The sequence below is a fragment of the Phyllobates terribilis genome, unplaced genomic scaffold (assembly GCF_046119375.1).
Source record: "Phyllobates terribilis strain yellow unplaced genomic scaffold, ASM4611937v1 Scaffold_1__5_contigs__length_1240528914, whole genome shotgun sequence".
Taxonomy (NCBI): domain Eukaryota; kingdom Metazoa; phylum Chordata; class Amphibia; order Anura; family Dendrobatidae; genus Phyllobates; species Phyllobates terribilis.
The window spans coordinates 495,569,846-495,586,309 of NW_027362761.1; the positions used below are offsets into that span (position 1 = coordinate 495,569,846).

General features: G+C 47.0%; 1 protein-coding gene across 2 annotated transcripts in view; it reads left to right on the plus strand.

The window, feature by feature from the left end:
• Positions 1–16,464, plus strand: part of PDE8B (phosphodiesterase 8B) — a 390,573-nt gene that overhangs the window by 141,730 nt on the left and 232,379 nt on the right. The window lies entirely within an intron of this gene.

A 16,464-nucleotide genomic window follows, 5' to 3' on the forward strand; every position in this document is an offset into this window, starting at 1 on the left:
GTTTTGCAAACTTTCCCTAAATTCTTAGTTGCTTCTACACCACACCTTTCTTTCACGATTGTATAGACATCTTGTTCATCATTTGTGGTCTTAGTCTGTTTGTTGCCCATTTTTCCTGACTATTCTTACCTTAGGAGGCTTTTTGGGTTAGATAAAATATATTCTATATTTTACCTTTCCTCGTTACCTATTCTGTCCTAAGGAGCCATTGTTGCCCATTTTTCCTGACTATTCCTACCTTAGGAGGCTTTTTGGGTTAGATAAAATATATTCTATATTTTACCTTTCCTCGTTACCTATTCTGTCCTAAGGAGCCAGTATCTGAAACGGTTTCTCTGGACCGTTTTGTCTGAAGTGTAGAGTAATTCTAACACACATATATATGGCAACAAGGGCAAGACCAACAATACATAAAATGAACCATACAGTCTCCATTATATATCGTGTCCCTGGAGTATTATCATTACTTCCATGGGCTCATTCTGTCAATCTCTTATCCGTCAAAAAGGAGGACAAAGGTTCGGGAGTTAAGCGTGAGCGAAGGTTTCCCCGAAAGGACACAACCTTATGACTCAGTTAGGCAATCTCCGTAATACTTATGTCATCTACCTTAGTGCGGCTTATGAGGCTATTCCCGACATCCACATCTCTTTCATACCATCCGTTTCATAACCTTCTCTGACCTCTCCTTCGGCAGATCCTACAGTATATACATGAATGACCCGAGCTATAGGTATCCTTCTCTACTAGTTCCTCAATCCCAACACAAGATATGCATGAAATTTACGGACTATCGCAGAGCAGATGTAAGAGAACTAACAGTGTCTCTTACCTGGCCAGGTTTGTCATCTGCTGTTCCGATGTCCCAATCTCAGCGGTTACTCGTGCCGGTCGATGAACTTGAAGGAATACGCAGACCTCGGGTCCCTGTTTCGGGCGCCAGGAATTGTTAGGATCATTCAGCCATGGAGGGTCCTTGTTGGAGTCGGGGTATCCCCGTAACAAGAAATACACAGACACGTAGTGTATAATCAAGTACTGGGAAGCCCCTGAGCGCGTCTGCCTCTATAGGTGCAGTCCCTTTATTTATATTAATAATCATTTCATTCATTTTTTTTTTTTTTTTTTTTGTCAGACATGCGCAGTAAAATGCCTTTGTTTCACAGGCAGCGAAATGATGATTCATAACAATGGAATGTTGATAAGAAAGTTTCATAAACAAAAAGTGATAATTAGTAGAAGGTTTCTGAGACAGCTAAAAACAAGTTACAATCTAGTTTCTGGGCGTCAGTCCAAATGTCCAGATAAGGGAAGAATAACTTCATCTGTGTCTTACATCGTAGTCTTGCGTGAAGTGCAACTCCCATCATCCTCTCAACTCCAAAGAAATAATGATAGGGAATTTAAATTGTGAGCCCTGATGGGAACAGTGCCTATAATGTCTGTAAAGCATTGTGGAATTAATGGCGCTATATAAGTGAGTAAAATAAATAAATAAATATTAAAAAAGCTAGTTTATATTCCGGGAAACACTTTTTATTCATTTCTTTTTAAATTGTGATCCTTTGGCCGAGAAATGCCTTTGTATGCCTATAAAGCGAAGCATAGATCAGAACATGCAGTTAGGACATGTTCACACATTTGTTTACGTGGAATTTGGAGCAGATTTTGCTCCAAAATCCATATTAAAACGCTTCAAATACTCTTTGAATAAGCATACTATTCAGTTCAATGGGAAAACACACTTACAGTGGATATAAAAAGTCTACACACCCCTGTTGGAAAACCAGGTTTTGTCGTGTGAATAAATTACACTACGAAGAACTTTTTCCACTTTTAATGTCACATATAATATTGGTTGGAATGAAAAATTAAGAACTAATGACGCGCCCCTGGGCCTGTGTCGCGCTGCGTTGCGCACGCGGGAGCCTACCCGGAGCCGGATCAGTGGAGGGTTGTAGTCTCGTGGCGGTGACCCGGTCCGTGCCCAGGGAGTCAAACTAGACGGCAGTCTATTAGTAGTAAATAGTTGATGACTACGCCACCCGTTGAGTGCAGCCAGGAAGCTGCTGCTGCAGGGCAGACCGCTGAGGCCGGTGGTAGGATTGTGCAGCGTGATAGTATAACCCCCAACGGGAGGGGTATGGCCTCAGGGCAGCCGACGTGGATGATGGGGGTAGCAGGAACCACTCAGAGACGGTACGGTGTAGTTCAGGGTCTTTACTGGTAACAACGACAGACCCTCCCGGAGTACTTGCTAGCAAACGGGGCCTGGTCAGTCTTTGAGCAGATGGGATCTCCCCTGGCCAGGCGTAGTTGTAGGCCTCCCAAACTGACTGTACTCTTCTGGCTACCTTGCTAGAAGCTGATGTAAGTAGCCCACGTCCCTGAGTGTACCGTGTGGTGCTCACCCGTATGGCCGGTGACTCGGGGCCTTCTAATGGCTTCCGCTCCACGATGGCGGTGCTGGTCCCACGCGTGTGACCGTGCCTTCGGGCTTCTGGGCCAGAGGACCTGAAATCCCCTGCCTGACGGATTCTGCTGCTGGGTAGGAGTTAGTCCCCACAGCCTCGGACTCCGGGTCCGGTAAAGAATCTTCTTAGTCAGGGCGAGCTCTGCAGCTGCCAGCCCCTGACTCCTTGTAACTCTGCTGTTTCCTATGCTGCTTCTTGTCTCCACTCTCCTTGTCTGACTCACCCTGCCTCAGCCCCGGGTTTATACAGGGGAAGTTCTTCCCCTCCCAAGACTGGGCAGGAGGTGTGGCATGCACAGGATCCCTGACCAAAGGACCTCCCACCTGCTCTCAGACATAACATTACATTACTGTGGAAAACCAGACCCCTGGGGTGCCACATTCCCCCTTAGTGAAATTTAGTACTCCGGGACTAAACACATTTAGAAAAACATAACAAAGTATAACAATAACAATACTATAAAAAAAAACACATAAGATGGTTACGGAGTGTCCGCAACCGGATGCAGTCTTTGAAGAAAAGCAAAGGTGTCCATTTCACCAACACAGGGAGACGTAACCAGGTAGGGGTCTGTCCTACCCCGAGTCCTTAACAGTCTCTAGTCCATCCTGGGTTACGCTCCAACTATATACAAGGATTCCCGGTAAATCCACCAAGGTTTCCTAAAAACAACTGGAAACACAAAATTATACACAAGCAACAATACACAGATAAACATAAATAAAACTATTTTTACACTTCAAATTCTCCAGCGTGCGGGTAACTGGCCTCTAGTGGCCCTAGTGGACCTACGGAGCTGACTGTCTGGCCCTGAACTACAGGGTGTAGGAGCTGTCAAGGGTAAACTGGGCAGCTGTCTACCGGCTCTTTGTCTCACTAGGGGTACGGCAGGCTCACTATAAGCAGAGGGTTGATTCTCCTGTTCTACTCGTGTGGAGTCTTCTGCCTCCTGGACCGGCTGTTCTTCCAGCTCTACCCGTTGCTCCGTAGGTTCTTGGGATGATGGTTGGAGGAAGGTGAGTACGGGAACCACAACTGCACCATTGACTTGAGTCCAAGACCGAGGGAAGTCCCCGAGCACGGTACTAACCATATCTTCCCTTTCCTCTACGGGTCGATGGTCTTCTTGTTCTTCTTCAGGGTTCCTCAGTTGTTCGGGACACTTCTTCAGGTGGTCCCGGGATACAATGGCTGTGGTTTCCCCTCCGTCTTTACTGATGGTACAGACCTTCGGGTTCTCGTGGCTTGAGGGCAGTACGGTGTACGGGTCCTTCTCCCACTGGTCATCCAACTTGTGGAGCCGTCTTTTCCTCTTCAAGACCTGCTCTCCGGGTACCAGGGGAACAGCGGGAGCATACTGGTTGTAAGTCTTCTCTTGTCTTTCCCTAGCCTGACAGAGACTTCGCTCCACGCTCTCTTGTACTCTCCGGTACTGCTGCTGCCTCTCTGTGTCCCAGTCTGTTTCTGGTGAAGTGTCCTCAGGTGTCAGGACTCCCATTTCCAGGTCAACAGGTAACTTACCAGGTCTCGCCCTCATTAGGTAAGCCGGGGTACAGTTGGTGGAACCTACCGGGATGTGGTTGTATAGGTCCACCAGATCGGGCAACTTCTCAGGCCACAGACTGCGTTCTTCCAGGGGCAATGTTTTTAGAAGATCCATTACCACCTGGTTCATTTTTTCACAAAGTCCATTAGTTTGCGGATGGTAGGGTGTCGTCCTTATCTTCCGGCAGCCATACAGATTGCAGAATTCCTGGAAGACCTCCGCTTCAAAGGCAGGTCCCTGGTCCGTCAGCACTTGGTCCGGGTACCCGTGTGGACGGCAGAAGTGCTGCTGGAAGGCTCTAGCTGCTGTTTGAGCCGTTAAGTCCTTGACGGGGACGACAACCAAGAACCGGGAGTAATGATCCACGATGGTTAACGCGTAGACGTAGCCACTTCTGCTTGGGGTCAGTTTTACATGATCCAAGGCTACCAGTTCCAACGGTTGCCGGGTGACGATGGACTGCAGGGGAGTCTTCTGGCTGGCCCGGTCCTTCCTTCTCAGATTGCACGGGCCACAGTCTCTGCTCCACTTCTCGATGGTTCCCCTCATGCCTACCCAGTGGAACCGCTCGCGCAGCAGGAACTCCAGCTTTTTCCACCCGAAGTGTCCAGCTCCGTCGTGGTATGCCTCCATCACCATGGCTGCGTCTCTTCGTGGCACCACTACTTGCCAGAGTAGTTCATGCGTCCGGGAGTTGACCATTCTGCGGCACAACTTCCCCTTGTAAAGGAATAGTCGACTCTTCTCCGCCCATAGTTGTTTGGCTTCCTCCGGAGCGTCTGGTTCAAGGCGAGCCTCCGGCCGAGTCAGCATCTCCTTCACCAGTCGGACGGCAGGGTCGCTGTCTTGCGTTTCCGCCCAGTTGTAGTGGGGTAAGGGGTTCAACGTAGCAGCCTGCTTACCCCTTACCCGGTGGGAATACTGGATAGTCCCATGACGGTGGAACGCAGGGAGTTCAACTTCTTCCAGTCCCTCCGGATCTTCTCCTTCGTCCGGCAGGTTGGGCATCCTGGACAGGGCATCCGCGTTAGTATTGGAGCGTCCTGCCCGGTATTTGATTGTGAACTCGTAGTTGGACAGACGGGCCATCCACCTCTGCTCCAGGGCACCGAGTCTTGCCGTGTCCAGGTGTGTCAACGGGTTGTTATCCGTGTATACGGTGAACCGGGAAGAAGCGAGGTAATGCCTAAAGCGCTCGGTGACTGCCCATACCACGGCCAGGAACTCTAGCTTAAATGAGCTGTAATTCTCGGGGTTCCTTTCGGTGGGTCGCAGTTTTCGGCTGGCATAGGAGATTACTCGTTCTCTCCCCTGCTGAATCTGGGACAGTACGGCTCCTAGCCCGATGTTACTGGCGTCGGTGTAGAGGATGAAGGGCTGGCTATAGTCCGGGTACGCCAAGATTTCATCCCCCGTGAGGGCCATCTTCAGCTGGCGGAAGGACTCTTCTTCTAGCTCTTCCCATTTGAAGGGCGGCTTCTGGTTCTTGGCCTTTCGGGACTGGCCTATGAGGAGGTCCTGCATAGGCGCTGCCTTTTTGGTGAAACCGGGAATAAACCTTCGGTAGTAGCCTACCAACCCTAGGAACTGCCGCACTTCTTTTACGCTGGAGGGGCTTGGCCATCCCTTAATTGCGGTGATCTTATCGGGGTCGGGAGCCACTCCGTCAGCGCTCACCACGTGTCCCAGGTATTGCACCTTTGGTTTCAGGAGGTGACACTTGGAGGGTTTCACCTTTAGGCCGTAACTCGCCAGAGCTTCGAACACCTCCGCCAGGTGTTTCAGGTGGTCCTCATAAGTTTTGGAGTATACGATGACATCGTCCAGGTACAACAGGACCGTCTCGAAGTTTCTGTGGCCCAGACAGCACTCCATTAATCGTTGGAAGGTTCCTGGGGCGTTGCAGAGTCCGAACGGCATGCAGGTGAACTCGCTAAGTCCCATCGGGGTGGTGAATGCGGTCTTCTTCCGGTCCGCCTCTGCTACAGGAACCTGCCAGTACCCGCTAGTGAGATCCAAGGTAGAGAAGAAGTTAGCAGATCTTAAAGCAGCCAATGACTCCTCTATCCTTGGTAAGGGGTACGCATCCTTGTGTGTGATACGGTTGATTTTCCGGTAATCTACACACATCCTCATGGTGTTGTCTTTCTTTTTGACTAAAACTAGTGGGGCTGCCCAGGGGCTACAGCTATCCCGGATTACCCCAGCCTCCTTCATGTCTCTAAGCATCCCCTTGGCGTGTTGGTAATGTGCAGGGGGTACGGGTCGATACCTCTCTTTTATGGGAGGATGATCTCCCGTGGGGATGCGGTGTTCTACCCCCTTGACTCGCCCGAAGTCTAACGGGTGTTTACTAAACACTCTCTCATACTCTTGAACCACCCGATAGACTCCTTGTTTCTGATGTGAGGGAGTGGAATCAGTACCCAAATGTAGTTGCTGACACCAGTCCTCCATGTCTTTCTTAGAGCCGTTACCTTCCTCCGGGTGAGATGGAGGCAAGGGTTCCACAGATTGTATAGAATTTTGATTAGTGGTATATAATTTGGCTAGCGTGGCATACCGGGGCAGGTACACTTCCCTCTCCCCGATATTTATTATGCGAATGGGCACCCTCCCATGGCGTACATTGACCACCCCCCGTGCTGTCAAAATGGTGGGCCTACTGTCTGAGTAAACTGGTTCTACCATTGCCTGGTAATCTCTACCTCTCAGACCAATAGCTGCCCGGCACCAAATCATCATTTCACTTTTTGGGGGCATGGCAATAGGAAAAGGGTCACACATTCTTACGCTACCAATCTCACCGCCGGAGAGTTCCACTTGTTGCCGTTGCATCAGTGCCCGGATCTCTTTCTGGAGCACCCGCTGCTCGCCGGAGCTGGCGTTCTTGGCAACCTGCTGTAAAAGGAAAATCACCTCTGCAAGACAATTTTCAATTACGTTAGTTCCTAGAGTTATTTTTGGGTGACTCTCATGTTTATCAATATCTACAATGATCAGTCCCTGTGCGGCCAGTTCGACTCTACCGATTTTGAGGGTCACCTCTTTAAATCCGATCTGTGGCACGGGCTGGCCATTGCTGGCGATGATACTCAAGTCGTCGTCAGGGTAGCGGGTAATATCCGAGTCATTCCAGTACTGCTTGAAGAGCACGTACGGGATGGTGGTGACCTGTGACCCGGTATCCAGTAGGGCACTCATGGGAATGCCATCCAGTACCACAGGCAAGACTGGACGTCCTCCCACATATCTGTCGCGCCAGTTCGATGGGCCTGGTGATCTTTTTCCTGGGGGTTGGCCCTCTACCCCAGGTTGTGCCCGTTTAAAGAACAGTACCTTTCCATATGTCCGGGTTGATTGCAGCGGCGGCAGATGGGTCGTCCGTCCTCGCTGTATCGGTCACTGGGTCTTCCTCTGGCCGGTGGGGTCCTCCTTGGTCGACGCCACGGGATGTCCTCCGGTCCGGATGCCAGCTGGATCTTCCCTGGGGTGGAAACCTGTAAAGACTGCACAGTTCGGGTTAGCGCAGCAACGCTCTTAGCTAGCTCTTGGACCTGATGGTGTAGGTCTGGAGCCGGGTCATTGTCCAAAGCCTGCGCATCAGCTCCCACAGGCCCTGCCGACAAGGGCGCCGCCTCCTGGTGGTAAGTGATAGCTGGGCGCCTGTGGGTAACAACGCCACCCGGTGCTGGTTCTCGGAGCACCCGGATAGCTCTATCCTTGAACTGTGCAAAGTCCAGATGGGGATCCTGTAAGGCCATTGCCCGCAACTGGGTTCGGTGGGCATTGCAATATAAACCCTCTATAAATTGTTCAGTCAATAGCCTGTCCTCGTTTCCCACCCCATCAGGGTCGGTCTGCTTTATGGCCCTCAGGGCCTCTTGTAGGTTTAGTGCATAGTCCCTTATACTCTCATGCGCTCGCTGCTTGCACCCGTAGAATCTAAGCTTAATCTCGGCTGAGGTGCGGGTATCAAAGGTGTCCTTCAGCCGGGTTAGTATCCCTGCGACAGTCTTCCTCCCAGGTGGCCAGGATTTTACTTCCCTTTTGGCTGCCCCGGTTAGTTGGGCCACCAGGATGCTCACTTTTTGCTCTTCTGTGAGGGGGTACACCTGGAAGAGGCTATCCAGCTTTTCTCTAAAGTCATGCAGGGTATGTGACTCCCCTGAGTACTGGGGTAGCCAAGCTGCTCCCGGGATATAGGGCATGGTGAAGGGCATAACTGCAGCAGCGGTAGCGCTGGCGGGGGTTGAGGCAGTGAAGCTTTCCTCCGTATCCGACATCTTCCTCCCCCCTAGTGGACCGTGGCCTACCTTGCGATGATCCTCTTCCGTAGGCCGCGGCTCCGCAGTGGATCGTCAGGGTTGAGGACCTTCCGTCGCGCTCCTGTGACGTCGGGGTCTGCTGGGCTCCTTCCAGGACCTTACGCAACGTCCGGACGTGAGGCGGGGCTTCGGTTCTCGCGCGCTTTCGGAGTCCACGCCCCTCTTCTTCCCGCGCGGCGTCCTCAAGATGGCGTCCAATGGCGGGAAAACTCCACGGATGGCGGGAAGAAGGTCGAAGATGGCGCCGGATGGCGGGAAAACTTCGCGGATGGCGGGAAGAAGGTAGAAGATGGCGCCGGATGGCGGGAAACCTTCACCACTGGTAAGTTTGAACAGTCTTTGCTTTTCAGGCACGCAGTACCCGGTGGTTGCGGGCACGAAATCCTGCCGACTACGCCAAAGTTGACGCGCCCCTGGGCCTGTGTCGCGCTGCGTTGCGCACGCGGGAGCCTACCCGGAGCCGGATCAGTGGAGGGTTGTAGTCTCGTGGCGGTGACCCGGTCCGTGCCCAGGGAGTCAAACTAGACGGCAGTCTATTAGTAGTAAATAGTTGATGACTACGCCACCCGTTGAGTGCAGCCAGGAAGCTGCTGCTGCAGGGCAGACCGCTGAGGCCGGTGGTAGGATTGTGCAGCGTGATAGTATAACCCCCAACGGGAGGGGTATGGCCTCAGGGCAGCCGACGTGGATGATGGGGGTAGCAGGAACCACTCAGAGACGGTACGGTGTAGTTCAGGGTCTTTACTGGTAACAACGACAGACCCTCCCGGAGTACTTGCTAGCAAACGGGGCCTGGTCAGTCTTTGAGCAGATGGGATCTCCCCTGGCCAGGCGTAGTTGTAGGCCTCCCAAACTGACTGTACTCTTCTGGCTACCTTGCTAGAAGCTGATGTAAGTAGCCCACGTCCCTGAGTGTACCGTGTGGTGCTCACCCGTATGGCCGGTGACTCGGGGCCTTCTAATGGCTTCCGCTCCACGATGGCGGTGCTGGTCCCACGCGTGTGACCGTGCCTTCGGGCTTCTGGGCCAGAGGACCTGAAATCCCCTGCCTGACGGATTCTGCTGCTGGGTAGGAGTTAGTCCCCACAGCCTCGGACTCCGGGTCCGGTAAAGAATCTTCTTAGTCAGGGCGAGCTCTGCAGCTGCCAGCCCCTGACTCCTTGTAACTCTGCTGTTTCCTATGCTGCTTCTTGTCTCCACTCTCCTTGTCTGACTCACCCTGCCTCAGCCCCGGGTTTATACAGGGGAAGTTCTTCCCCTCCCAAGACTGGGCAGGAGGTGTGGCATGCACAGGATCCCTGACCAAAGGACCTCCCACCTGCTCTCAGACATAACATTACATTACTGTGGAAAACCAGACCCCTGGGGTGCCACACTAACATAATGTGGTTGCATAAATATATACACCCTTTAATTACTGCTTTGTTGAAGTACCCTTGAATTTTTGATAGCATTTAGTCTTTTTGGGTAGGAGTCTATCAGCACGGCACATCTAGAATTGACAATCTTTGTCCTCTCTTCCTTGCAGTAGCGTCCAAATCTGTCAGCTTGTGAGGGCATCTCCTGTGTACAGCGCCCTCTTCAGGTCACCCACAGATTTTCAATTGGATTCAGGTCTGGGCTCTGGCTGGGCCATTCCAAAACTTTGATCTTCTGGTGAAGCCATTCTTTTGTTGATTTGGAGGTATGCTTAAGGTCTTTGTTGTGAAATTCCTCTTCATCGTCAGCATTTTAGTAGGGGCCTGAAAGTTTTGTTGAAGAATTTACTGATATTTGTAACTATTCATAATTCCCTTAACCTTGACTAAAGCCCCACTTCCAGCTGCCGAAAAACAGCCCAAAGAATAATACTGCCTTCCACCATGCTTTTCTGTAGGTGTTCTTTTGGTGATGAGCGGTGTTGGCTTTGCTTGAAAGTACCTTGCAGAATTATGGCCAAAAAGTTTATTCTTTTCTTTCATCAGACACGTTTTTCCACATGCTTTTGGCAGACTTGATGTATCTTTTGGCAAAACATAGCCGGGTTTTATGTTTTTCTTTGTAAGAAAAGGCTTCCATCTTGTGACCCTATCCCACAGGCCAGACAAATGAAAAATACAGAAGACTGTTGTCACATGTTTACACAACCAGTACTTGTCAGAAATTCCTGCAGCTCCTTTAATGTTCTTCTTTAACCCTTCTCCTGACTTTTAATTTTCAACAACGAGATCCCTTTGCTGTGTTGTAAGTTGTTTACATACCACAGGTTTTGCTGTAAAATGCAACTAAGAAAATTTAAGGAAAATCCTACTAGAAACGCTAAACTTTATATGGGGTTAATCAGAATCACTTTAAGTTATACCATACCAGCTGTGTGCTGAATATTATTATTATGTGATTGGCTAATTCTGAACACAACCACATCTCCAATTATAACAGGATGTTCACACTTATGCAACCACATTTTATTTTAGATTTGTTATTTTTATTTTCACCCTTAAAATTATTTCAATTTGGCATGAAACAGGACTCATGGGAATGCACATTTTTTTCTCAGGACAATCATTCTTTCAAATGTCCCAAACAGTCTGGAGGGGGCTTCATCAGAGAAAATTATTTTACCACAGTCCTCTATAGTCCAGTCCCTGCATTTCTAGCAGAATGCCAGTCTGTAGGATGTCTCTGTGCTTGCTAACTAATGTAACATACAGCAAATAAAAGGAGAAACTCTCCTCAATGAGATTATAACAATGCATACAACATTACATACATATATAATGTGTAACTTGTGCCCCCTAAAGAACCATGTGTATGGCCACTGATGATAAAAAAAAGCAGCATAAGACACCTGCCTCACTCTCATGGAGAAAGTTGTCACTGAGCTCCCATGGCAATGGCCCACGTATAAGCTTCTGCTATAGGGAACATAGTGCTCAGATTGACACTAATAAGATCCTGCTCATTGTTATCTCCTGTATGTAACGAGTATAAAAGAAGTGCTGCATTATACTATAAGATCAGCAGTGTAACCAGAGGGCACTTCTATACCAGTAATCTATATGTTGGGCTGTTCTGCAGCATGTGTATGTCTTTATTTGTAGACAAAAAAGCAATCAGTTTCACTTTTGACCATCACCAGGTCAAAAGTGGACAGTTTTTGGTATCATTTTTCTCCTGCTGTTCCCCTGAGTAAGAGTTTTTAGTATTTTTCAAATCCGCCGTACGATTCCAGAGATCTGGGCCTTATTGTTTAGTGCTATTTTTTTATGGTTTTTACATGGGGGTGTGGCTCACAGGTTTCTCTGGGGGCGTGTCTTTAGGCTGCTCTACACACAGAATCCTGTGAGTCACGCCTCCTTGTAAAGACCACAAAACATTTGTACTAAATAATAAGGCCCAGATCTATGGGACAGTATGGCAGATTTCAAAGAAACATAAAAAGGAATACTCAGGGGAGCTTCTGGGATTAAAAAAGAGTAAAAACTGACCACTTTTGACCTGGTGATAGGTCCTCTTTAAGGCCACGGCCCCACTATCAGTATTTGGTCAGTATTCGGTCAGTATTTTTTCTCAGGACTGGGAGACAAAACCAGCAGTGGGTGATAAATGCAGAATTGCTGCAATTGTTTCTGTTATACTTTTTCTCTGATTGTTCCTCACCTGGTTTTGGCTCCCACTCCTGAGAAAAAATACTGACCGAATACTGAGCAAATACTGATAGTGGGGCCATGGCCTAAGGCTGAGTTTTCACTTGCATCAGAGGCTCCACGATAGATTCTGTCTTATCTGACAGGTAAAATGGAACAGCACGCTCCTATAAGTGAATGGGGTCAATTGGTTTCGGTGATGTGACATGTCCTACTTTCCGTCATTTTCATTTTTCTGCTCTTATGCTGGAACAGAATGCCCTCGATGACGATGCAGATGTGTTCTGCCTAAAGCCTCATTCAGACGTCCATTTTACTTTTCCATACGAGAAAGAACTGAATGCTTTTCATCAGTGTGCTGGATCCGATAGATGTTTGATCCATGTGTCCATTTTTACAATCAGTTTGGCATCGATTTTCATAATATACTAAAAAAAAATCAAGCTTCTCTTAAACATTAAACTGTAAAAAAAGGGTAGCACTGGGATGAGACAAGGATGGCATTAATGTGCTGTCTATTTTTTTCACGGTCTCATTGATTTGAATGGTCAGTTTGATACGAAATGCAGATAAAAATGGATATGTCGCCTTTTTTTTTTAGGGGGGGGAGGGGGTTTGGACATAATCCACAAAAAACACAGACATGTGAATAGCCCTAACGACTATGAGGGGTATGTCTTCTATCTATGAAGAAAAAATACATGAAACGTACATGATGTCTGAATGAGGCCTTACTGAAACTGGTCAGTATATCACCTTTTTAGCATATATAACTACACTGTGTTCCAAATTATTATGCAAATAATATTTTCTCAGATTTTCCCAAATTACCTATATGAATTGCAGTCATTGTAATTTTCCAGTCAAATAACTATTAGAGTACAATTGAAAGGTTTTTGTACAAACTGCCTATGATAACAGGATATTTAAAAAAAAATAAAAAACTTAAACTGCACTCAAAATGCATGTTCCAAATTATTATGCACAGTAGAGTTTTCAACCTTTTCATTTTAATAAAGAACAAAAAAATGTTCATTTTTGAAATTATAAGCATTAGCAGGTTATTACAAACTGAAATCAAACAGTTTTCAACTCAAAACTTTATTCTAGGTGATGTAACATTTGCACATAGGACCGCTTGTTCGATAGGAGCTTCTGAACTCTCTCGTCCATTGAATTTGTCAGGTTTTGGATGGTTTCTGCTTCCAATTGTTTTACATGAGGACAGAATACCCTCCCAGAGCTGTTGCTTAGATGTGAACTGCCTCCCGCCATCATAGACACTCCTTTTGATGATGCTCCAGAGGTTCTCAATGGGGTTGAGGTCAGGAGAGCATGGGTGCCACACCATAAGTTTGTCCCCTTTTATGCCCATATCAGCCAGAGTTGCAGATGTGTTATGTGCAGCATGAGACGGGGCATTATCATGCATGAAAATGATCTTGCTGCGGAATGCACGGTTCTTCTTCTTGAACCATGGAAGGAAGTGCTGTTTGAGAAACTCAACATACATTATGGAGTTCATCTTTACCCCTTCAGGGATCCTAAAAGGGCCGACAATCTCTCTCCCCATGATTCCAGCCCAAAACATTACTCCACCTCCTCCTTGTTAGCGCCGTAGCCGTGTTTGCATGGAGTGTCCATCAACCAGCCATCCTCCACTCCATCCATCTGGACCATCGAGATCATTTCATGCATGATAATGCCCCGTCTCATGCTGCACATAACACATCTGCATCTCTGGCTGCTATTGGCATAAAAGGGGACAAACTTATGGTGTGGCCCCTATGCTCCCCTGACCTCAACCCCATTGAGAACCTCTGGAGCATCATCAAAAGGAGTGTCTATGATGGTGGGTGGCAGTTCACATCTAAGCAACAGCTCTGGGAGGGTATTCTGTCCTCATGCAAAACAATTAAAGCAGAAACCATCCAAAACCTGACAAATTCAATGGACGAGAGAGTTCAGAAGCTCCTTTCGAACAAGGGGTCCTATGTGCAAATGTAACATCACCTAGAATAAAGTTTTGAGCTGAAAACAGTTTGATTTCAGTTTGTAATAACCTGCTAATGCTTATAATTTCAAAAATGACCATTTTTTAGTTCTTTATTAAAATGAAAAGGTTGAAAACTCTGCTGTGTGTAATAATTTGGAACATGCAGTTTGAGTTTTTTATTTTTTTTTAAATATACTGTTATCATAGGCAGTTTGTACAAAAACCTTTCAATTGTACTCTAATAGTTATTTGACTGGAAAATTACAATGACTGCAATTCATATAGGTAATTTGGGAAAATCTGAGAAAATATTTGCATAATAATTTGGAACACAGTGTAGTGTACTTGTATGATGTGATGGCATTTATTGGTAGCAGTTTTGAGAATATCATTACAATGGTGTGAAAAAGTGTTTGCCCCCTTCCTGATTTATTATTCTTTTGCATGTTTGTCACTCTTAAATGTTTCAGATCACAAAGCAAATTTAAATATTAGACAAAGATAACACAAGTAATCACAAAATGCAGTTTTTAAATTAAGGTCTTTATTATTAAGGGAAAAAGAAATACAAACCTACAGGGCCCTATGTGGAACAAGTCACCTTAACCCCTTAACAACATTTGACGTACTAATACGCGTCTGTGCCCTGGGAGAGCCAGACCCGTATTAGTACGTCATGGCGATCGTGCGCGCACACAGGCTGTGCGGGCGCGATCGCCGACGGGTGTCAGCTGATAGTACCGGGTGTCAGCTGTGACAATGTGCAGGGAGCGGTCGCGCACCGCTCCCAGCACATTAACCCCCGCGATGCTGCAATCGAAGTCGATCGCAGCATTGCGGTGGCAAGGGGAGGTGATCGCAGATACTCACCTCCTCTTCTGGCTTCCAGCGCTGTCTGCCGTGGCTTCCAGGATGTTGCCATGACGACCCAATGACGTCATGACAACATCCGGGTCACCAGACAGCAGGAAGATTTTTTGGACAAGCACAGTGCATCTCCAAACAATCTTCTCCCTGTCCAGCGCTGACAGCCTGCATGGCACAGGGATGGTGCTGCATTCCTGTGCAATGCAGGCGATCAGAGAAAGAAAAGTGAAAGTCCCATAGTGGGACAAAGTAATAAAGTATAAAAACTATCAGAAAGTGAAAAAATATATAAATAAATAAATAAATAAAAAATAATAAAAAAAAAAATAATCCACCAAAAATAAAAATATAATGTACCCATCAATAAATATTATTATAAAAAAAAAATAAAAAAATAAAAGTACACATATTTGGTATCGCCGTGTCCGGAACAACCTGACCTATAAAACTGTCCCACTAGTTAACCCCTTCAGTGAACACGGTAAAAAAAATAAATAAAAAACGAAGCAAAATACAATGCTTTATCACCATACCGCCAAACAAAAAATGGAATAACACGCGATCAAAAAGACAAATATAAAGAAAAATGGTACTGCTGAAAACTTCATCTCGTCCCGCAAAAAACAAGCTGCCATACAGCTCCATCAGCCGAAAAATAAAAAAGTTATAGCTCTCAGAATAAAGCTATGCTAAAAAATAATTTTTTCTATAAAATTGCTTTTATTATGTAAAAGTGCAAAACATAGAAAAACGATATAAATGTGGTACCGCTGTAAACGTACTGACCCGAAGAATAAAGCTGCCTTATCAATTTTACCACACGCGGAACAGAATAAAAAAAAAAAAAAAACAATTCCTGAATTGTTGGTTTTTGTTTATTCTGCCTCCCAAAAATCGGAATAGAAAGCGATCAAAAAATGTCACGTGCCTGAAAATGGCACCAATAACAACGTCAACTCATCCCGCAAAGAACGAGCCGTCACATGACTGTCTGCCAAAATCTGGAAAAATTATAGCTCTCAAAATATGGCGATGCAAAAACTAGATTTTACAAAAAATGCGTCTTTTAGTGTGTGACAGCTGTCAATCATAAAAACCCCATATGATTCTGGTATTTCTGTAATCACACCGACCTGAAGAATAAAGTCGTCTAATCACTTATACCGCACGAGGAACGGCGTAAAAAATAAACTCTCGGGTTAGGGTTGGGCTAGGGTTAGGGCTGGGTTTGGGGTTAGGGTTGTGATGGGGTTGGGATTTTTTTCAAAAGTAAGAAAAAAAGATGACGATATGGCGACTAGTGTTGAGCGCAAGTGCTCGCTACTTGAGTTTGCATCGGGTGCTCTGGTATGCATTGAGTATCGTGGGTATTTGAGTGACATGCTCGAGTCTCTGCCCCATATGCTTCGTGGCCAAAAAAACTTTGCGGGGATTGCCTGCCATGCACGAGCGATCCCCGCATGTTTTTTTTTGGGTGTCTAATAACCGTGAAACATGTGGAGCAGGGACTCGAGGATGTCACTCGAGCACACTCTGTACATGGTGCATACCTGAGTACCCGATGCAAACTCAAGTAGCGAGCACTTGCTCTCAAGACTAATGACAACTTATTCAATGTGATCACCTA